Consider the following 24,142-nt stretch of genomic DNA (forward strand, 5'->3'; position numbering starts at 1 on the left):
TGCAGCTGAGAATTGCACCGTGCAAAGAAAGCTCCATGTGGCGGGAAATAATTCTGCAGTGCCGAAGCACACACAAAATCATTGGGTCATGACAATGAGAAAAAGTCTATTTCTTATTAATCAATGCCCAACACCACTACAGTTAAGAAAAGGACTCAAAACACACTGGAAACCTCCAACAAAGATAAAAAGGAAAAACCAGATATTCTTTAAATATCTAAGATGAAGACAAGCAGAAAATGAAAGAAACCCAAAAGACCACCAAAAAACCTGCACTAAGAACCTGAGGATCCAACCTGAGACACTTTCAAAGAATTCCATCATTCAGAAAATGCTAAGCATTTTATTAAGTCCCATAAACTCTGACAACCATCCCCATCAACTGCCTTGAGTTTGGCATAAAAAGTGGAGGTTTCCAAAAATCAACTGTCAGTTTAGAGGTCTTCCACCTTTTGTTATACCCAATGGAGGGGGAAAAAAATGAAAAAAAATGAGTATACTCAATGTTGTTTTCTTTGCTTTAAGCAAGCTAAATCCTATGTCTACTTTTTCATTGCTGTTCCCAGTGGTCATTACTCTCCATGCTTCAAGAAAGTGGTTTTTTGTAGTATTTCAGCAAGCTAGTAGATGCAGGACAATTTTGGGAACTATGGAAATGTGCCATTTCAGTAGAAAGAGGCTCTGATTGACACCTGTGCAGGTACTTGTTGGGATTATTATCTCTGTCATAAAATAATCAGTACCTAATGCAGCAAAAATAATCCTGGGCCTCAAGTCTGATAGACTTCCAGTCCTGGGTCTCAAGATTTTTTGTTAATGTTGCTTCTTCTACTTCCCCAGTACATAAGTTAATCCTTTCTTTTTAGAAGCCACTGGTGTATCCAGTAACAACCCCCTAGCTCAGCAATAGGCAACCTTTTCCAGCTGCGGGCTGGAATGACCCACCTCACATCAGAGGCAGGTGGGTGGGCAGGTACTAGGAGCCATCCTCATCTGGTGCTTGTCTCCACAGTGGCACAGGCAGAGTGCCTACAACCAAAGCCCTTCACCACTGAATGCCACTGAAGCTCACATCCATAGGCTGGACCCAGCCCATGGGCCATAGGTTGCTGACCCCTATTCTAGCTGGTCACCTTCACCAGAAAGAAATTTTAAACTAAAGGACTACAGGGTCTAGCAGTGACACCTGCAGCCCTCTATATATACTTTAAAATCTAGTTGCTTCTGGGAGATGTACTTTAGCAAAACTAATACTCTATCGCAGTGCACACAAAAAGGAAGTTGTCTGAAAAGTGGACAAGTAAGTCTGAAACAGTAAGAAAGCTCTCTAAAATGGCTTTGGTAATGAAGTCAGCCACTAAGGAAAACATCTGCACAAATCCCAAGAAAGCAATTCCGCATGTACAGTTCCAGTGACAAAACATATACAACTGCAAGAAGCACATCTGCGGCCCTCACCCACTCACAAAACAGATGTGAATTTGGCAGCAAAACTTGTCTATAAAATATTTTGATTTTTATGTCATCAGCCTTGCTTTTTTTCAAATGCCTGTCATATTAGCATTGCTACAGATGGTGGTACAGACAGAGTGGGACTGGGAGTGATAGGAGATTATTCAGAGCCATCTTGTTTAGTAGGCCCCACTATCTCAGCTAAATCTCTGGAAATACAAAAACTAATTGCATCTGGAAGTCATAGAACCATAGAATCATAGAAAATTATGGGTGGAAGGGACCTCAGAAGGTCATCTAGTCCAACCAGGGGGGTCAAAGCTGGACCATCTGCAACTAGATCACCCAAGCTAAGGCTTCATTTAGCCAGGTCTTAAAAACTTCCAAGGATGGAAACTCCACAACTTCCAAGGATGGAAACTCCACAGCCACTCTGGGTAACCTGTTCCAGTGCTTTTCTACCTTGCTTATGAGAAAGTTTTTTCTTAATATCTAACCTAAACTTCCCTTGCTGCAACTTGAGAACACTGCTCTTTGTTCTATCATCTGTCACCATTGAGAACAGGTCTGGCTCCATCCTCTTTCGAACCTCCCTTCAGGTAGTTGAAGGCTGTTATTAAATCCCCACTCAGTCTTCCCTTCTCCAGGCTAAATGAGACTAGTTGCCTCAGCCTCTCCTTAGAAGTCATGTGCCCCAGCTCTCCAACCATTTTCGATGCCCTCCACTGGACTCTCTGCAACTTGTCCACACCTTTTCTGTAGTGGGGGCCCCATATCTGGACACAGTACTCCAGATGTGGCCCCACCAGTTCAGAACAGAGGGAAAGAATCACTTCCCTCGATTTGTTGGCAACTCTCCAAATAATGCAGCCCAGTATGCCATTAGTCTTCTTCGAAACAAGGGCACACTGTTGGCTCATATTCAGCTTATTGTTTACTGTAACCCACAGGTCCTTTTCTGCACAGCTGCTGCATAGCCAGTCGATCCCCAGCTTGTACAGGTGCATAACACTGTTCCCTTAAAGTGCGGGTCTTTCTGCTTGTCATTATTGAACCACATGACATTTCTTTTGGTCCAATCCTCCAATTTTTCTAGGTCTCTCTGAATCCTAGTCCTACCCTCCAATGTATCTACTACACCCCCTAGCTTGGTGTCATCTGCAAACTTGCTGAGGGTGCACTCCATCCCATCTTCCAGGTTACTGATGAAGACATTGAACAAAACCAGTCCCAGGATTGACCCTGGGGCACTTCACTTGATACTGGCTGCCAACACATCCTCACATGTTCTCTATCAGTTTTAAGGTAAAGGTGAATTTATGAACTGGACTGTCAGGAAACATATTAGAAATGGACTGTCAAAACACGGTAAAAAGGTCCAGTATATCAGTAAGAATGGTAAGCTAATTTAAATACTTTTCCTTACTTTATCCAAGACAGAAATATAGATCCTTGCTTCTGTCATAAGTTTCCAGACTGTATGAACATTTTAAATATGTAACCCAGACTTATGAAACTTTTTTATGGTTGAAATTGCAGATTCTGTAAAAATTCATGCAGATGTTGTATGAATCCAGAATTACAATTTTCCAGACTACTTGAGTACTTTTTAATGTATGGAACCTATAGTTTATGGACCTGTTTTATGTCTGAAAGTTCATCAGTAAAAAAAATTGGAGTGCTGGTCAGTTTTGAATAGTACAGCGTGTGTATTAATCATGTTCTTTGTTGTTTAATACAGCCACCAAGAAATCCTAATGTTTGCAAAAGTATCAATTTATGTCCTGACCCTCCAACTTCCTGTATACAAGCAGACACAGTATACAGGCCAAACCCAGGAATGCCAAGAAACAAGCCTTTTTCACTTGCTCCTGCTCCACATACACCCAGGCCAACCAATTAGCACATGCTCAGGACCACTCTGGGCACAGACAGCAGTTACATTTATCATTTGATTGGCCCCCTGAAACTGCTCTACAGCCATGTTGTGACACACGTACATGGCTGCAGAGCACTTTGAAAGTGGCAGATCATGTGACAAATTAACCCTCATCAAATGAGGGATCAGATAAGAGTGCCTTAGGGAACTTGTGTTCTCTAGGGTTAATCTGTAGCATGACTGGGGCTGTCTGCAGGAAGGGAGGGGGAAAAGGGAGGCGGGATGAGCTGCTGGCTGGGGTTTGGAGGAGCAGATAGATGGGAGCCCCCCTGCCTCATGCCCACCCCCCCCCCCCCCAACCCTTGTCTCCAGCTCAGGCCAGGCAAACTCCAGGTGGCAGCTCACATCCCCTCCTCCAACCTCCCCCCCCCCTTTCTGCAGAAAGCTGCAGAGCTGAGAGAGTGGGGGTGGGGCTGAGGGGAAGGGGCAGCTCCTTGGCTGCAGGCAGGCTCCTTAGGTGAACATCAGTTGGGTTGGGCAGGAGTGCTCTAACATATGGCACTTTATGTAAAGTGCCATGAGTTACAGCAGGGGCCTGCACATCTGTCAGCATGCTCTAAGCCATCTACTCTTCCTAACTGCTAAGTCTGAGTACATGCAAAGCAGGGGCAAGGGGACAAGGGTTGTTTCTCAGCAGTGGCCCAATACTTTGCAGGGCAGCATTATAGACATGACCTCAAAGAGTTGTCCCAAAAGCTCCTGTAGTATGAACTACTAAAAGGCTGCAGAAGTAGATTTTTATTCAGCAAGTACATTAGGTAAGCCAGCAAGCCCACTAAAAAGCAAAGATAATACATCATAAAAGGTTCTTTGTTCCTAATTTCAGCTCACATGGTTCAATGCAGTGGCAACAATATTTCATAGCAGACTAGTAACTGTAACATAATATATTATGTAAAAATAATGGAATCTTTATTAATAAAAGACTCTCCACCATCCACATTCACCAGTCAAAACTTTGCTCAGAGAGTGGGAGAAATTGCCACTTATGTGAGCCTGGTCTACAGAATACGAAGATCAATGAAGTAAGTTTAAGCAAGGTTCTGCTGTACTGCAGTAGGGCTCACACCTTCAAACACTGCTCTTGCAAATAATTTCATTTGAGTCAATGGAGAAAGTCATGTGAGTAAGGGATTACTGGAATGAATAAGAATTCAGAATTGGGCCCATATTTTGGGGTGAGAAGGAGTTTGGCATTCAGGCTGGAGTAGACCTCATGGCTAGGGACAGACATTCAAAAAGCCTGAGCCTGAATTAATCTTTGCAGGTTAGTCTAACCTGGCTAGGCTGAATTGGTTTGTAACTGAAGATACATTCCAGAAATGCAGACACATGCCTACAGTGGCTTAGGCTAGAAGCCAGGGGGCACTAGAGCAGCCCTCCCTTCCCTGCCACAATGCTGAGCTGAGGAGGCGTGGCCAGGCCCTGGCAGGATGCTCTGATTAGGGAGGGGCCCCCCCTTCTGTCCAGCCCAGCAGCAAATTGAAAACACAGTGTTTATCACCCCTAACTCAGTGTTTATCATCCCATTAAGAAAACAACAGAGGGACATTACCAAATCTCCACCAAGCTCCAGCTAAGGAGCAGAGGGGAGAGGCCAGTTCTTCTGTGGAGCAGAAAGCCCAACCCAGCCCAGAAAGCATGCTGGGATGCTGGGGGAGTCTGGTTTAACTTAAACCAGCAAGGGGTCTGGGGATAGACATTGCATAAACTGGTTTAACCCAAATCAGTTAAAAGTCTGATACTACATTCAACCAGGTTTATCTCAAACCGGTTTCAGGCATTTTCAAACTGGTTTATGCGCATTGAACGTCTGTTCTGTTACAGGTTTCCACCAGTTTCTGATCACTTAAATTGGTTGATGTGTAATAGCTGTCCCTAGCCCAGATGATCACGCATAACAAGGAATCCAGACTTTTATAACAATGTACCTGCCATTCATTTACACTGTATAAATTAAAGCGTAAAGAATGCACGAAGAAACAGAAAGCAGGGTGCTGCCAGGCATCAGCACTCCAAGATGCACCTCATAAGTACTATTTTTGTGCTTTAAACTGAAGAAGAGGAAAGGCTCTAGTCTATGAGGTTCCAAAATAAAAACAGTGTTAAACAACTGGTGAACACAGGGGGGATCTGTTCAGGACAACCCCTGGAAACAGGTTGGAGAGGAAACAATCCCAGAGCAAGAGCTGGAGGTTGAGCCAAATAAGCAGCAACCACCATCTTTGATATTATAATAAAGGAAGTGGCAACACACGTGGGAGGGATTTCCAATGAAAGTACTGTTAGGTAAGACATTATGCACAATGGGGTGACTTTGCCTCATCTACGGGTAGTAGCCATAGCATCTCCCTTTCCCTCCGTTCTACAGCCTTCTCTCCCACACGTGATCCAAGATGGATTTAGTATAGGGAAAAATATTCATACAACTATTGATTCATTTCTACTAGTTAACAATGTTAAAAAAAAAAAGAATCAAAATCAGGATCACAAGTTTAGCAAACCTGAGCACATGTTTCAGCATATAATGAGCTCTTTGTAACTCTGTAACTTTGTAACTCTGTCACACCAATAGACTGTTACAGTTATATAGTTACTAGTATTAAAGTATAGTTCCAGGCAGATTGGATTATAAATCCCAATGTATTAAGTGGAAAAATCCCTTTGGAACAGCAATTCTTGTTGTCCCAGTCCTCTTTGTTCACAGCATGCTGTCAGAGAAAGGTGAGGGGAAGTGAAGTGCCTGTTTTGCAAGACTCTGCATGCTATTTCAACATTCTGCTGATGTTTGCCTGAATTTCTTCCCAGTCCTGGCAGGTGATGCTTGAGAAACTCACATACAGGAGAAACTCAAGACACCCAATGAATTCCTGGGCAGGGCAAATTTCCAGCAGCTGCCCCTGTAACTTATAACCCCTCTACTCCTTAGTAGGCTGTTCAGTCAGCAGGCAAGGAAAAAAATCTCCTTTGAACAGATAGTTGGAATCCTACTACTAGCTTGGAAAAGATGCACTCTCTTCTGCAGATTAACACTCAGGCTTCCCTGGCCTGGAATAATGCTAAAATCAATACTTCGAATTCACCCTTGTTCCGACTGTCTTGGCACCGCTAACACAATCATTTCCCTTCCCTTGCAAAATACTTTTTTTATTTATTTATTTTGTAAAAATATATTTCTCTCTATATATATGGTTATGTATCTCAAAACCGATCCCGTTACAGAAAAACCGCACCTGTGCTTCCATGCACAAAGGCCTGCTGGCCACTTGTACCCGTTACAATGTCCACAACCACGCACAACACACACAAACTACAAACTCAGTCCTTTCTGGTCTCTCCGACCAGCCCTCCCTTCATGTCCACCTGTGCCCTGCTTCTGGGGTCAGGTACTCAGTTCACAGGGTCTCTTCATCATTGTTGCTCCAGCTTCCGCTGGAGGACCCGCTGCTGCTGCTGCTGTTGTTACTGTCGCTATCCTCCATTCCACTCATCTGTTCCTCTTCTCCACTTGTCGCTCTCTTCTCCCCTCAGTGGGGGTTGTATGGTCCTGTGCCACGTGTCCCTGTGCAAGGTGGCGTTCGCTGCGTCTTTTCCATCCTCTGCTACTGATTTCTGGTAGTAGGGCTGTACTTCGCTCAGCGCCATCTTCACGCAGCCCACTACCTCCATGTCCGTTTGTCTGTACAGGAGCAGGTTCCTGGCCTTCCACAAGGCGCTCCTGATGCAGGATGCAAACTGGTCGAACCATAGCGATGGGCTCCCCTGGTTTTTGGTGAGGTGCCTGTACAGTGTGGCCTTGCTGGCTAGCCAGCTGAAACCGGTCACCGCTTCACAGAGCTGCTGTACCCTCTTCCATACCTCCTTGGCACAAGTGCAGAGCCACAGGAGGTGCTCTATTGTCTCGGTGGCCCCGTGGCAGTTGGGCCACAGGCAGCTGGGTCTCCCCAACTGCCCCTCTCTATGTCTCCGGGCCCTCACCAGGAGAGCTCAGTGAGCTATCAGCCAATTTAGGTCCCTGTGATCTTTGTGCAGTTCCTTGTGGTAACTGCGCTCCCACATGGCTTGGCATGCGTCGCCCAGGAGCAGGTCCACAGGTGGCATGGTGTCCCTTCGTCTCACTGTCTGTTGGATCTTCCTGTGGCTTTTCATGGTGGTTGGGCCCGCGTTCTGCAGGTCTTGTAGAACCAGGGCGGTTCCGTGATCCATGGCCTGTGGTTAGTTGGGGTGAAGACCCCCCAGTGTCTCAGAATGTGCCCTGCAACATCCCTCACGAGACACGCCATTTTGGTGTCTGCCTCCATCGCCACCTTACAGATCATGCTTGCGTACTTGGCCCACAGGAACAGGAGGATCTCTGGCATGCCCCTGCCCCCGGCCCTCTTGTCCTTGTACAGAGTCTTCTGGGTGACCTTCTCCCATTTAGAGCCCCAGAAGAAGATGCACACAGCCCTCTGGATCCTGTGGGCAACACGCTCAGAAGGGGGGAAGACCAGCGCGGTGTACAGAAGCACTGGTAACAACACCACCTTCATGAGCACTACACGCCCCCCCATGAAGAGGGAACGCAAGTGCCACAAAATGCTTTTACACTTAGAAGAATTAAATCTGAAACTGACTCTGGCCATGTGGCTAGCTGCAGCTTCTGAACAGACCCACATGAAGAGATTTACTAAAGTCATGGCAAGTAGACAAAAGTGTGGCCTTGCCATAGCACATAACTTAAAAGGGGAGGTTTATTTTTTCCTTCCATGCACTTGAAATAACATTATCTGCCGTTCCTTAGGCCATTTCAAAAGCCCAGGAAGGGCAGCCCAGCTCTCCCACAATGCATCACAAACCAGCTCCTACAGAAGCCAAAGTTAGTGAGATACTAAAAATGTGGACTACACACCCAGGCATTTTAATCCCAAACCCTGATAACTGCAACACTAATGTGGACACAATTGCACAGATATGGATTGTGTGCCTCTGAAGTATGGAAACTAACAGCTGGACTTGGTACACATGGGTATGCATGCCCAAGAGCCTGGACCAAGGTACATTTGCTCAAGTACATTTGCTTAGGTATTCAAAAGCTTTAAGAAAAGCCAACATGATGGTGCTTTTTACTTGAGGAAACAGGCCTACTGAGGTTATAAATTAAGTCTCAAGTAACAACATGTTGTCAGTTGCTAATAAAATTCTGTGCCAGTAATACAATCACTCTGTGCATCTCAGGTATCATTTCAGTATGGCCAGTCTCATCCAAGCTAGGGTAACTGGAGAGTTGTTAACGTGAATGTAAATAACTTGCACTAAATCAACACTCAAATTCATTATAGCAGTGTTTGTGTTCAAGAATCTGCACGAAAATACTGTGCAACACTAAGTCTATACAAAGATTGCTCTTCCTGAAGCTCATTTATCTGAAAAATCTTAAGGCTACAAGTAAGTTAAAAGACTACTGAATTGTCATGCCTATATAGTTTTGTCTGCTCCAGGAGGGATCTGCCTAGAAGCAATGTAACTGCCTCTGTGCAATATTTCAGGTGGGCTAAGCAGCATGTGCAGTTAGCCTACACCAAGTACATTGCAGATGAAGCTACACTCGTTTCTGGTTTATCAGGCAACCTAACCTGGAACAGCATGATGTGCTCGAGGTTACTGCTGCTGGGCACAGTAAAATTACTGTGTAGATATTGCCAAAGGTGATTCTTGTAATCCTCAACACCACAGGTTCTCTTTGTGAGGGTTAAAAACATGTAAGAAGGCACAGACCAATCAACCCTTCCTGGCAGGCAGACAGGAGAACACAATCAGAGCCTCCAGTATGGGAAAGGTTGTAAACAACTGCTTTTGACTTTCATTATACTTGCTTAACCTTTCCTTTTCCCAAATATGATTCTTTGATAAATGTAAGTTTTTATCCATCCAGCTATCTGTGAGCTTCCACTGTGTTGCATCACCTGAATTTCTGAGCATTGGAGTCTTGGGCTGCATCTAGATGAGCGAGCACATGCCTGTTGCAGCATCTCAGAGCAGTTTGAGATGACACAAGAGGCACTCTAGGAATGAAAAAACGTTCCCTGAGCCACATATTTGCAGCACAGACTCTAAGGTTGATACCAGGAAATCCCAGTATAAAAAAAACCCATGCTGGAAAAATGTGGCACAAGGTGTGCTCCTGAGGCTTGCCCCGAAGCCATCGGAGCCTGGATCCTCCAAAGAGACACTCTAGCACCCAGCCTCAATGTCTCTATGTCTGCTGCATGCCCCTGTTGCCCCAGCACACTGCCTCAGTGTGCTGGAGCAAATAGACGCAGGACATGGCTGGCAGCAGTGTCTTGGAGCAGCCTGGGACCCAGGCTCTGTCCCAGGTAAGCAGGGATATGGGGGTGGGGGGACTGTGGAGGTGAGGAGGGAGACTGTGGGGGTGGAAGCAGCCAGCAGCAGGCCTTCAGGCCCGGCCCAATGGTGTTTGGGGCACATGGAGGCAGGAGCCTACCTGGCCCAATGGTGTGCAGCTCTGGCCTGCAGTTCTGGGAGACCTGGGTGGCAGCAAGAGCTGATCTGGTCCTGCCTGAAGGTGTGCGCCAGTGAGCTGGGCTGGCTCTGTGCCTCACATGTAGCCCCTGGGTCTCAGGAGGCACCACGTACCACCTGGGGTTCTGCCTGCAGTGGGCCATGAGAGCTGCTGCCCCACCTCATAGCCCCTCCTTGTATCCCCCACACTCCTCCACAAATCCCACACCCACCTACATACCCACTTACAAACCCCACACCCACGAACTCCCCCGCAATCCACCCACAAACCCCCACCCCAACCCATACCCCTGCACAAACCCTACCCCCACCAACCCCACCCCTACTCAAACCCCAACAACGCCCTCCCACACACAGACAAATTTTGCACCCTGCATGCCCAGCTGCCAGATGGGACAAGACTTGCTGGTGGGAGCTGCAGCTGCAGAAGCAACTGCTTCACTGCAGCCCTGTCCCATGCCCACACCGGTGCTGGGACAAGCAGCCCTGTCCTGGAGGGGCTCGTGGTCCAAGGAACCACTTGGGGGTGGGTGGGTGGGTGTGTGTGTGTGTGTGTGTGTGTGTGTGTGTGTGTGTGTGTGTGTGTGAGTGAGTGAGTGAGTGAGAGAGAGAGAGAGAGAGAGAGAGAGATGCGGGTCAGGGATGGAGAAGTGCTCTGGGTAGGAGAGGCCACCAGAGCCAGGCTTAGAGCCCCCCTGCCCCTCTAGAGCAGCCTGTGCGGGGAGGACAGCCTGGAAAGGAAGGGACTTGCCCAGCCCAGTCCTTGATCCACAGTCGAGGGTTTCCCAGTAAAGACATGGGGATCGCTGGAGCCACAAAGTAGCAGATGGGACAGCTACAGCTGGACTCATGTCCTGGTTCTGGGACAGAGCTGCTGATGGGAGGGAGCTAGTGGGGGACAGGCAGGGGCTGCGGGTCAGGAGTAAGGGGCAAGGGCACAGGCGGGGCAGGGCTCTGGCATAAAAGTGCTGCTCAGGGCCACAAAGCAGCTGTGGGTCCAGCAGCAGCTGTCCCCACATCCTGGTGAGTGAGAGGGGGCAGGGGCAGCTCCGATTTTTCTATGATAAAAAAACCCAAAAGCAAACACCAAAGTGTATAGAATTCATTTTATTATGACAATAGAGGCACTGGTGGGCTTCCAAATTGCTTTAAAATTGAAAATATATCTATAAAACATTGCCCAACTGATCCCTTTATATATATAGTGGTGTTTCATTTTAATTGCAGAAGAACATGGATTTGGGGGACTTTAATGAGAGAATTTGGATTTTGTATCATAGAATCTTTAAACAGGGAACACCAGGATCCCTGCTGGTGAGGCAAGTGACAGGACCTGGGCAGGGGAGTCTGCGGAGAGCTGACACTGGGGACCCAGATGGAGGGCAGATGAGGTGGCTGACCTCCTGGCCATGTGGGACCAGAAGGGCATGCTTCGATGGTTCAAAGGGGGCCACCACAACAAGCACATCTTCCGGGTGATAGCTGCCCAGATGGCAGAGCAGCGGCACCACGAAACATGACAGCAGTGCCGCCCAAAGTCCAACTGTGCGGCCACGGCCCACTGGCAGCTGGCTCAGAGGTGCAGGAGGCTCTGCTATAGTGCCCATACTATAGCCCAGGCAGCCGTGCAGTTGGCAGCAGGTCACAGCCAGGCAGCAGCCCCAATACCAGATTGCTGCAGTGGGTAGAGGGTGCAGGAGCCACTCTAAGTTAGGGCTGCTTCAGCAGTCCAGCTAGCACAAGGGGCTAGAGTCCCCAGATACCAACTAGCTGGGCCTCAGAAGCTCCTGAGGAAAAGCAGCTCTCACCAGGTGCTCACCAGGGCAGCTTTTTATACCAAAGATCCAAGAGGAGTTGGGCAGGGTCAGTTTTCCCCAAGTGGCACAATTTGCCCAACACCAAAGTGCATGTTCAGACACATGTGCTGAGGCACAAATCTCCAACACAAATTTGTGCCACTGCTATTTGAGCTGCTGCAAGTGCACATGCCTGCATGCTTGGTGTGCCCCTGGAGTCTTTCTGAGAACAGCTCCTACCCCTGAGCTACACGGAACTACATTAGCTACTTATAGGGCACATCTACATGAGATGCTTTACTCAAGATTAGAGCTAATAACTGTGCAGTATCACCATCTACACGTACAGATGCTTACTGCACAGTAGTTTGTTCTAATTGTGAGTATAACTGCTATCTGTAAATACAAGTAGCAAATTTACTCTCAATTACTTACTGTGCAGTAGTGCAGATGTAGATGCCTGACTAGGAGCACATTTGCTCCGGGCAGCAGGGGGCAGGAGATTGCTCCTGCCCCCGGGAGCTACCTGCTGCTGGGGCAGGCTCTGCCACTGGAGCCTGGGTGGGGACAATATCCCCCTGTCCTGGCAGCAGGGAGCTCCCAGACCCCACTCTGTGATTGCAGGGCCAGATCTGGGAGATCCGTATCTCCCAGCTCTGCAGTCATGGGGCCCAGGCTGGGAGATCCCTATATCCCAGCACCAGCTCCACAGTTGCAGTGCCAGAGCTGGGAGATTCTTCCCCATGGCCACAGAGCTTGGACTGGGAGATAAGCAATTCCCAGCTGGGGTCCCACAATTGTGGAGCAGAACCTGGGAGTTCCCTGCTGCCGGGACAGGGGAACATTGTCCCCACTCAGGCTCAAGTGGTGGAGCCTGCCCCAGCAGCAGGCAGCTCCCAGGGGTAGGGACCAATGTCCTAGCCCCCAGCAGGAAACAAGCATCTCCTGGCCCTGTGCTCCATGCCACCACCTGGGCTAGCACCCAGGGGGAGCCTAGAGTTTCCCCTGGTTGTGGCAGGGGCCCAGTGCAGGGTCACAGGGAGCAGGAGCAGACTGCTGCTAGAAGCAGCATATCTTCTCCTTCATCCCTGCATGTGTAAACGTGTGCCTGGGACAATTTACTCTAGTTTACTAATAAACTACTCTAAAGTAAACTGATCCCGCATTATTTGCGTGTGTAGATGCGCCATAGAGAAGTAAATTAAAGATTGTTTCATGTTTTAATAAATTGGGATTTAGGATTGGGCTGTGGGGGGTGCTGGCCATGCTTCCAAAGGTGGCTGGGAAAATAGCTTGGCACTGAGAAGAGAAATGGATTTAATATGACACATTTCATACTGAATTCATATATATCTTAAACATATTTCACAAAGCAATGAATTAAATCTTGCTCTTGATAGCTCAGTGAGTGTGGGAAGTTATAGTAACCATTATGGGCTCAGAAATAACTTGCGCGGAGGCTAGGATGCAGGAAACTTTTACCGAGAGATGGAATTTCATCCCCTGACTCTCTGCTGGGACCTTTGACTCCCAGTCTCTTCCAGATGACAGCAACTCTGATGGAGTATCTGCTAAGTCTCCTCTGTTTCTTATGTACAAAGGGGTTAAAGTAGAAATCTAATTCTTTACCACCCACTAGAGATCAGGGTAGTATGCCACATTCCACATTCACTGGAAACTAAAGGACCCATATCTAATAGGTAGGCACTCTAAAATGACCTTTACAGGTTAATTCAAAAAGCAAATGCAACTGTCAAGAGGCATGCTGCACACTATATTTTAGAGCTAGATGTGTATAACTGATTAAACAAAACCCAGGTTCCTGCCCTAGGAAAGAGCAGGAGCTCGTCAAAGCAGGCTCAATTAATTGAGTCTGCTGGAGCATGGTATTTACCGCACTCCAGCAAACTCCAACATCTCGTGTATCAGCATCCCCACACTTAAAAATGGTGGCAGGGCACTTTAACTAAAGCTCATCAAATGAGCTTTAGTTAAAGCAACCCTGCCGCCATTTTTAAACGTGGGGACGTTGATACATGAGACACTGCAGACACTTTAATTAGAGCAGATGTTGGAGCCACTCTAATTAAAGCCCCCCACACACACCTCCCGGAGCACGTGTATAAACACCCCCTGAGTCCATAAGAGTTTCTTGCAGGAACGCTGGCACAGTCAGCTCCTCCTGCCTTCAGGCTTCAGCGCCTGTTAAGTGAGAGAAAAACTGGCAGAGCTTCAAAAGCTCACAAAACTCCAACTCTTCTCTGAATCTGACAGCTCTGACCTGAAGTGCCTTAAGAAACATTTTGGCAGCTTGTGCTCTAGCCTGAACTGGACTGGACTTGGCTGGAGTGCAGGAGGGGAGGCGGTTAGAATGAGGGGAAAGGGAGAGGGTGATTTGACAGACATTAGGAGAAAGACTGGGAAGAGGAAGAGAGAAACGGATAAATAAACAAAAAACAACCTGCCAACTGGTAGCAGTTTATTTCTCTCTAGAATGCCAGCAAAATATCCCTGCCTTGTCTCCATGACTCCAAGAGGATTAATCCTCTGCCCATACACACTTATGATTTTAACTTGCTCTGACGCCAAAGGCGAGGGGGGATGGAATCCTTGGCCATGCTTCCTTTGCAGGAGACATGGTTGCGCTTTCCTTTCTAATCAATGGAAAAGATAGAGTTACACATACACCAGCCTATCCTGGAACACAGTCAAACCTGCAATGAGTAGAAGAGCAGAGCTGCTACTGCTGATGGAAATTTGCTGTGCACTTGTTTCTATAAGCCCCAGAGAAAATTGTCATTGCCATGTGAGGAGAATTATGTGTTTGGCATAACTCCTTATGCCCTCTGCTGATACCATTAGCAAGTCAGTGTCTTCAGAGGAAATCCCTTTGAGCAAATACCTGCCTAGCAAATAGATGTGTTAAAGGGACCACTGTATATGAAAACAAAACTGGATAAAATTCTAATCATCTGGTAGTCACAGTGTCCAGGCCTTACAGATCTGTCACCTGATGCAATGCTCTGACAATTCACTCAAATAAACAATTGTATCATCAAGAAATTTAAAACAAACAAACAAACAAACAAACAAACACCTAAAGTGAAGCTACACAACAGCAAGAAAAATCAAGCCATTTGACTCTGGCTGGCTGCAAAGCAAAAGACAACATCTCTCCAAGGCTTGCGATGCCTGTGCTTTAAAAAAGGTGACAGAACATTAAAATACGGCACTACATCTCTTCTGTCAATTGCCTGATACACTTGCTAGCTTGACCAGATCCTTTGTGAATCTTGCTAGGTCTGGAGGGGAACATTAAGTCAGCCACATACCATGAGAGTGTCCTGATGCTCCTAATTTCCAGAAAGGATTTTCCCAAATACAGCAAGGTCCATTTATTTATGATCTCTGCAAAAGGCACTATACCTCCATGATGAACCGAACTGGAAGTTGCTAGACTTCACTGTTCTTGAGCAAAAAAAAGGATGAGAAAAAAATTGTCAAATGAGCAAAATAGTTAACATTTCAAAATCCCAGATCTCTGATTTAGCTTAAGTAGCTCATCTCAAATTGCTTTCGTATACGTCTTCCCCATCCCTCATTTCCATGTCAAAGTGAGTTTGGAAGGATTTTTTCTGGAGTTTTCTGGGTAGAAATATAAGTGCTACTTAGTATAATAATTATGCTCAGCATTTTTAGTAAATGCCACCTCACATTTTTGGGAGCCATGTAAATTTGCAAGGTAGGCCAGTATTCTATGGATCAAAAAGCAAGGCACAGAGTAATTAAGTTTTTCATCCAGTTCTACACTGCAAATCAGGATTACCTCAGAATTTTCAATTCTGAAAAATATTTCAATCAACAGTGCTTCTCAACAGTACAACCCCAAGTGTGAGAGTGTATACATGAGCCCATTTGTGTGAGTGAGAATGACAGAGCAAGCTGAGCATACAACAGTTTTCTTACTGTACAGCTGCTTGAAAACACATGACTAGTGGCAGATTTGGGGATGGGGAAATACCAATCAACAAACTACGGTAGCTCTAGTTTTAAGTGTCTTATGTGAAAGCAGGTAACCCGTCTCTGTAAACCCCCTTAAAATGTACACAAAGGTTTGAGTGGTTCCTTGCAGCTAGGGAATGGTCCCTTTACACTGCAAGGGGCTATAAAGCTCGTGGACTTGGCCACCACAAAATACCTCAAGTGTGGAGGAATTCCTTAAGTGGCATGGGGCTGATGGGATGAGTCACATATTACACCCCCTTCTTGTGGTAGGGCCAGGGAATGATAGCATAGTGAAAACACTGCTGCATTCCAGCTAGCCTGACTGTTGGAAAAGCCTCTGCTGTTCTGACTTAAAATGGGTAATAGCAATTCCTAGTTAGTCCAAATATCAGAAAACTGAAAGATGGTATAAAGTTTTACTTCTTCCCTTTTTCCTCCTTCTATGAGCTAACTTGCACTGCTGATGTGCCCACCCCAAGCTCCTGTGGAAATGATAGTCAGGTCCAATTTTGGTAATCTTAAATTTTATTTACCACCCTTTCACCTCACTTAAAAACCCTTACCTCGGAGTCAAAAGATATGTGCAGGTTGCTTTATTGGCCAGAAAAGACAAGTTTTGCTATATATAAAACCATAGCTTGCACCTTAGGGTCTTCCACATGCAGTTGCACTCTTCTGATTGTGTGCGTGGAAAGTAACATTCCTTATTAAGATGAACATTTAGTTGATATTTTCAAGGGAAAAATGCAAGTAAATGATGAAAGGCAAAGTGCAACCCTGCTGCTTAGGAAGTTTTTTCCTAGTGTGGCAAGCTCCTTTCTAGAGTTAGAAATTTATAATTCCCAGGAAATTACTCTTCCAGCTAGACTCGTCCTGAAAAAAGTCTCTTTTCTTGAATTTCCTCTCTACCTAACTAGCATCATCACCAGACAATCCCAGATAAAAATGAAGAAATAGGTCTGATTCGCTTCCAAAGTCCAACTGGTCTCTAAATGGGGTCCCCTAAAATTCTCTTTTGCTAAGAACTGACAAACAATGAAATGCTCGACAGAACAGTGGGATATAAGCGACTCCCCTGGAGATCTCTGAGTCATAAGGTTCCCTTAGTAACTTCAAACAATAGGAAAACACTAAGTACCTTTGTATTGTTAACCAAATTCATAGAGAATATCCTTGGCAGACAAGGTTCTTTGGGTGAATCTGAGACCAACAATAAAAGATATCAGATTCACCCAAAGAACCTTGTCTGCCTATGTCCTTAGACCAACACGGCTACAACCTACACCCCAGAGAATATCCTATCACCCAATTTTACTTAAGAAGCAGATGCAAAGCAGCAGTGAGAAAGTAGAAACAGGAAAACCCCTGCGCTGTAATCTAGTTCCACTGAAGACATCAATGAAAGAAATTTTTGTGTACACAAACAGATAGAAGGGGCCACTCAGCAATTTCTCCTTTGTAGGAAGCAGGATTCTTGTTATACTCACACCATGAGTCTTTGCATCCAATGAAACTGGCTCTGGAGGCAGTTTTCAGAACCCAGAATGAAAAATCAGGCCAACCCACTGACTTTACATTAAAATTCATCTTAATTCACCTTCTGCTCAGCTGAGTAATATAACATAATACAACTGATTCCTATCAGCTGGCAAATCATTTTTACATCAAACACTAAAAAATGTAGAGTATTTAACTTCCAAAACCATAACCAGACTGACTGATAATTCCCAAAATCCTAGCTGCGAGGTAGACACAGATGCAGGGAAGCCTGGTGGCCCGAAAGTCGGAAGATTGATCTCCTCAGTGAGTGGGGAGTGGAAATTCTCATTCCACTGTAGGATTCTAGCTGTGTTCCTGACAACTCTTTGCATCAACTGAAAAGCCAGGGGAGTCTGAAATCTGATTAAAGACTAACCAAGAGATTGACCCTTAGGAGTCCCAGAGGGAACCCCTCCGCCTTTGTTCATGTCAGTTATAGACTCAAGCTTTTTACCATGTGCCTCTGTTTTCTCTGTTACAAATTAACTCTGGTTTCTTTCTTTTTTTCTTTTCCCCTTTTGGCTGCAGCTTCCTGTACATCCCCTGCAGCTGCCAATATTCATGCCTACCAGCATAGGCTTGTGCCACACAGCATACATTGGCTCTTCTGCCTGAACAAGGCTACTTGCTTTGGGCAGAGGATTTGTTTTTAAAATAAAATCTTATTTGTTTGGTTTCTCTGTAGGTTGTTGTCATAGCAGAACCTCTCCAAACCAGAACTTGAACACAACCTTGAAATCCCTCTGGAGCTTCCCTTAGCTCCTAATCCCTGCTATTCAATCCCTTATTAACCAATTATGCTCCAGTCCATATATACCAATTATGCCATTATGAAGCTGTGACCGACAATGACTGAGACCGATCCCCTTTCTTCTTTTCTTAGGAGGGACCAAGCCTGATGGTAAAAATATCAAGCATGAGCAGACAAACACTGGTGGGAACTCCAGAGGAAAAAGCAAAATGACACCCTTTATGTGAAAATGTTCTCCATGAAATCTCCTTAAAGGGATTAAAGATGCACGCACACATATAACAAAGAGCCGTTACACAATGAACAGGATGAGGCTCCTGTCCCGCTGAGGGAAGGGTCTGAAGAGGGAGGAAGCTGACAACCTCCCATCCTTTTACCTCCCACCATGGTCTGAAACCTTTTTCTCATCCCACCACCTTTCAGAAGGAGATTTTAGACGGGTAGCCAAGACCTGCTGCTTCTAATATGGGCCCCAGTGGCAGCAGCAGGCAGTGGATGGGATGGTGGTGCTGGGATAAAAGAGGAAACAATTCCTTTGCATTATACTTTAATCCTAAAATCACGTTTCCCATGTCTCCGCTTTTAAATCTCAAACACAGTCCCAGGCTTAATTGGGTAATTCCCTCTTCGTGATCTCAACTGAATGACAACAGACTGAAAAGCAAAGCTGGATACAAAACATTTCCTCTCCTCTGTCCCTCAAACAGCATTGGACACGCTCTTCATTCCCACCCCCAAACCAGGCACCCCCCAGACTATGCCTCTCTCACACAAGCTGTATTGTCACTGAAAATGCTAATTTTATTTTAATAAGTTCCATTCTAATATAATTTGTGGTTTAGGCAACACACTTCGCAAAGTAAGGGTCTGAAAGCAATGAAGATATCTAAATATTTATTGCTATAAAATAATATTCTGGATACTCAGAGAGATTTATACTTATCTACATTACATAATTAAGTGTACATTCATTCAGTTCTTAGAGAAAATACTTTCTGGAAGAAGATGATGAAAGAAAGACAATTCTGGGAAAAGAAAACAAAGTGGAGATATCAATGGGTAGAGGCTGATATATTCTCTAACATTCTTGGAAGATTGTGGTCAAAGTATGTGGCAGAAGACCAGAGAGCACCTACAGAATCTTGCTCATTTTCTTCATAAATTAACTGTTTGCTGACTGTTATCACCCCTGTAAGTGTAGGCACATAGGCTCCTAGGTGACCAACTGAAAATCTTGCCCTTCTTGTCAAACATGGGAGCATAGGTGAATACATGAAAACTTGGTGCTCTATGGACAAACAGAACTGTTTACAGTAATCAAGTCTTGTATTTCTGAGGTTAAACAGAGCAAGCATATCTGGAATTCACAGAGGACTTTCCTGGAAGCATTGGAAGCATGTCATTGGAAGCATGTTTATATGGGGAAGTTAGGACACAGTAAACTGAAATACAAAGTTTGTAGTATGCTGGCTGCCCTGCATTAACTCCACCCATAACACTCTTAGCACACACTAAGCGTGCAGAGGCTTACTCCACTTTCAAAGGGCAATGGGGCCAAGAGGAAATACTTGGTGAAAGTGTGCTCTGAAGATCCTGTGCCCTAGATATTGCTGGTGCAAGTGATCAATTTATAGGCCCCCCCCTTTTTTTTGTAGCATAACTGACAAGAGGCTCCATGTCTGACATTACATCTCACCCAAGCTGGGATACTGTTGGGGGCAGGGAGTTGCTATATACTTTAGATAAATACCCTATTGGTTTTCATAAATTATTTCTCCTGTCTTGTTTCCCTTGTTAGCTTATTTTATAACTTGCTTTGCTCTCTTCTGTAAGCTGCCCTGAGCCTTTGCTAAGCAGGGCAGCAATTAAAACTAATAAATAAATAAATAAATACACCCAGCCTTTTTGAGTTCATCTTTTCCTTCTTCACAGGACTCGTGAAGGTGCCTCAGGCTTCCAAGAACAGAAACAATTAAACAGACAGGTGGCATTAAACTGGAATTTTGGGGCAAGGAAGGTGAACGTGGGGCTGAAGATATATTACTGCTTTATTACGCATTAATTTTAGATGGCTCCTGGAGCTCTTAACCCCTGGATTGTTCATACATTAACACCCAAAACTAGTTTTAAGCACACTTTAGGTGACTTAAAGTTACCCCAGTCCAGGGCAGGTTTATCTATGATCCATGTTACCCAGCTCGTGCTCCATTAATGTGTGGCCACTCCCCACACTTAAGCCTCCCGAGTTGCAGTCCTCCAGCATCCCAGGATACAGTGTCCCTTCCCCAACCCTCCTGTTCTGTGTGGACTCTCTCTCTATCCCCTGAACTCTACTGCCCAAGGGGCAGTTCTGGCACCAAACCAACTGTTCCTCCCACACCTGGGGATGTGACCTTCCCACCCCCAGGGCTGCAATCCTGTGAAAACAGCTTACAGAGCACATGCCAGCTAGCCAGGCTGCAGGGCATGGGCATGTCCAAGGGTGGAGAACAAGGTAGGGGGCCAGATTGGTCCCCATAAGATAGAGCTTCCTTCCTGGGACAGGGGCAGTAGTTCTCCCAAAAGCACTTTCCCTCACTGCTTCCACCTCCCAGCCATCTTTTGAAGCATGGCCTGCACCCCCCCACACCCAAATCCTAAATCCCAATTTATGAAAACATGAGACCTTCTTTAATTTACTTCCTCTTTATTTCTTTTTAAATACCTTTTTATAAAAACTTCCTTTTATTTTATCCTTCAGTGGCTCATTTCCTTCATTTCACCACCCTTCCCCCACCCTCAGTTCCTTTCCACTTCCTGTTTTATTACCTACCCCATCACATTAACTCTCTGCCACCCAGCTTCATGTCCATCCCATTCCCCCTCCCCGCCATTTCTCCCCCACCCCTAACCTGCAGAAGGACAGAAGCTTCTCCTGGCTCACCACCCCTGTAGCGGCAACTCACAGCATTAGCTCCTAATCAGACCTCTGCTCACCAGTCCTCTACTGGAAAGCTACAGCTGTGCAGGTGGGGGACAGTCCGAGAAGGTTTTTAGTCTTAAGGTGAGACTGTTCCAAACTTGAGCTAGCACTAATACCAATCAACATTTGTGCAGCTCAAAATTTGTGCAGCTCAAAATGTAACATGTAACAAGGTCTTTAATGATGATTACAAATACTGGGTAGACTCTGAATGGAAGAGATGAATCCTAGACATAGGGAACTGAACCATGTGACTTACACAACAAATAATGAAGAAACTCAGCATTCAAAGTGTAAAGCTAGGATTATTCTCTACTTGTTTGCAGACCCAAAAGGACGTAACATGTGAGGGGCCACAAAATCAGTATCCCTTCCTAGTCCCATGCATCTCCCAAACACATAACTGTTTCCAAGCTCACATAACACCTACTTTCTTAAGCATGCTGAAAGAGAAGTGTAAAGGAATTTGCAAGACAGCAGTGCTTAAAGGAAGCTGGAAACATGTAAAAGGTATGTCCACCACTTTTGACAGTTCATGTCATAAGTCAGTGTTTCATTAAGGGCCTTATCACATAGGACTCCTAGTATGTTTTCAATCTGTGCAATATTAAAGTTGGAACATGTTCCGAGCAGTCTCACAGTAATGTTTACTATGACCTTGAACATGAACAGTTCACTGATTGTCAGTCTCAGCTCTGGCACTGCACTGGACTCTTGAACTGCCTCTGGTTCAACTGACTGCCATTCCCAGCCCCAGGACCCTCCAGGGGTGCAGGCACCTGGCTTTCAACTTGATCCTGCAGGAACCAAACAAATTAAAAATCCAGGATCCTTCCTCCTGACATGTGTGGCTTTCCTTGTCCCTCCTGGAGGCTTAGCACAGCGAGGGGTCCCTGGATGAAGTCACGGCTTGGTGAAGACTACAACTTGATTGTATTATCTCTGTGGAGCAGTTTGATGATACCCAAACCTGTGTTACTTAATATGACCCAGAGATACTCTTTGCACAAAAAGTCATAACTCTGATACAATACAAGTGCTCTTAATATGCATTTTAATGCTTAAACATGGGGACACTATTATGTTAACTACATTTAATATATGCAAACATGACCCTAAAATAAGAACTTTACTTCCACCCTCAAAGCCAGTAAGTGAATATAAACTCTATGAATACCACTGCTAAATCAACAACAGAGAGTCAGGAGCAGAGAGCCAAATGGGCAAGACTAACCCAGTAGGTAACTTTTCAGAGCTTAAGAGAATCAATGATCATCATGTCAACCCGCAGTCTGAGCACACTATATAGCATCAGGGCTTTACAGAAATGCAGGACTGGGATCCCATCCAATGAATTCCAATCTACAGTGTTACAAATATTCTGAGCCATTAAAATTATATGAAGTCTCTGCCATGCATGACAATTGATTTTCCAATGTTAAACATTGCCTGTATTTAAAAGCACTAGTCATTCTTCCCTTATGAAAACACTCCCACACAAAGAAAAGGGCATTAGAAAAGGGCAAGGAGGCTGTCTCTGCACTGTTTCCTCAATGTCCTGATCTCTGCTCTTGATCATGCCCTGCCCACCTGTTCCTACTCAAACATGTGCTAACCCTGGAACTGAGGCAGTGAAGTTACACTAAGGCAGTGATTATCAACCACAGTGCTATGGCACCCTGGTATGCCTTAGGAGCTTTTCAAGAGTGCTACAAGACACCACACAACGTTAGCACTGTTTGGTGTGCAAACATGATTCACAAGATAAACCCAGAGGTTTCAAATAAGAATTCACAGTGTCAAAACTGTTCTGAACTGCTGTAGTCTTTCTGCATTCTTTGCAACAGAAAAACTGCTATGTTATTCTTCTGTATTCAACAAACCAGTGAAAGATAATAGGTGGCATTTACAGCAGGGGACCCTGAGTGTAAAGAGGAGTTCCCACCACCCTCAAGTGTACCAGACACAGGGATCTAAAGAGCAGTGAGGAAGGGTGAGGCACCATTAGCACAGCTTCACCACCTCACTTGCAGTGTGAGCAAACATGTTTGAGAGTACTGCTCTTCAGAGCACTAGGCAGTGGCTGGGATGGCAGTGCTGGGGTAAAGGAGGAAATAACTCTTTTGCATTATAATTTAATCCTAAAATCACATTTCCCGTGTCTCATCTTTTAAATCTCTGGGGATGTGCAGACATACCCTGACGCAATCAAATCAGAGGAGAAAAGGGAGTTAATTTAATTCCTAGAGCCAGAAAAAAAAACAAAAAAAACTCTGCAGCCCTTTTCCTTCAATCCCTTGTATCCAAATGTGTTATTAAAAAAAAAAAAAAAAGAAGCCTCTGGTACCACTAAGTTTCAACTAAGAGTGAATTCATAATAAAGAGGTTTACATGTGGGGAGACACTGCCAGAACCTTAGCAGCAGCAATGCTGTGTTAAGCACAATGAATGCCAAGCCAGTAATAACGGCTCTGTACTGTACGTGACACAATTCTCCCACCTCCTCCCTCTCTGGCTCTACCTCCTTTCAAACCCAGTATCTGGGACGTTGTGGATATTCAGGCCACCTCATTAGTGCTAAATGGTAACTGTTACAGATTGAACCTGGCTCAGTGTGAGACTCTGAAGGGTAGGATTTTCTCCTTCTAATCAGATTAAGGTGGCAGGAACTAGTGGGCCCTCCTAATAAAAAAGCCAACATGCTCACAGAGAGCAGCCTAAAGTCCCTTAGTGGAGGATCATGTGGGAAAAGAGCTTTTTTCTTCCCAAAGACAGGTAATCCCAGTGCTGGGGAGTTTATTTGGTAAATGTACTGAGTGCCTGCAATGTGCATCTCTCTCTCTCACTTGTTAATTCTTGCTCTGGGCATGGGGTGACATACACTTACCCCAGTGGGATTTACAAAGGTTTTGTATGCCAAAGTAAATTATACCAGACTCAAGAACGGACACAGATGATGCTATCCCAGTAACCTGCAACTACAGGCTCCTCACTTGGCAATGAAGGAATGGCTGCCTCCAAGTATTAACTAACTGAAGCCCCATCACAAAAGACCCACCCCCCCATCTACCTGCTCAGTATAGCAAATATACATAGGCAAGAAGGACCATGGCTGGAGCATTTTTGTAGGCCCACAACCCCCAGCTCCTAAAATGGCCCTCTTGAGCTATTAGCTG

At 45.4% G+C, this 24,142-nt stretch overlaps 2 protein-coding genes across 6 annotated transcripts in view; one reads left to right on the top strand and one right to left on the bottom strand.

The window, feature by feature from the left end:
- Window positions 1-19,903, top strand: part of LOC102567289 (steroidogenic acute regulatory protein, mitochondrial) — a 96,805-nt gene extending 76,902 nt beyond the window's left edge. The window contains exon 8 of the mRNA XM_019484333.2: window positions 18,137-19,903. The gene's annotated coding sequence lies outside the window, so the exon portion shown is untranslated. The remainder of the gene's footprint in view (window positions 1-18,136) is intronic.
- ADAMTS14 (ADAM metallopeptidase with thrombospondin type 1 motif 14) overlaps window positions 1-24,142 on the bottom strand; it is a 134,668-nt gene that overhangs the window by 62,245 nt on the left and 48,281 nt on the right. The window lies entirely within an intron of this gene.

Source organism: Alligator mississippiensis, chromosome 6, assembly GCF_030867095.1.
Source record: "Alligator mississippiensis isolate rAllMis1 chromosome 6, rAllMis1, whole genome shotgun sequence".
Classification (NCBI taxonomy): domain Eukaryota; kingdom Metazoa; phylum Chordata; order Crocodylia; family Alligatoridae; genus Alligator; species Alligator mississippiensis.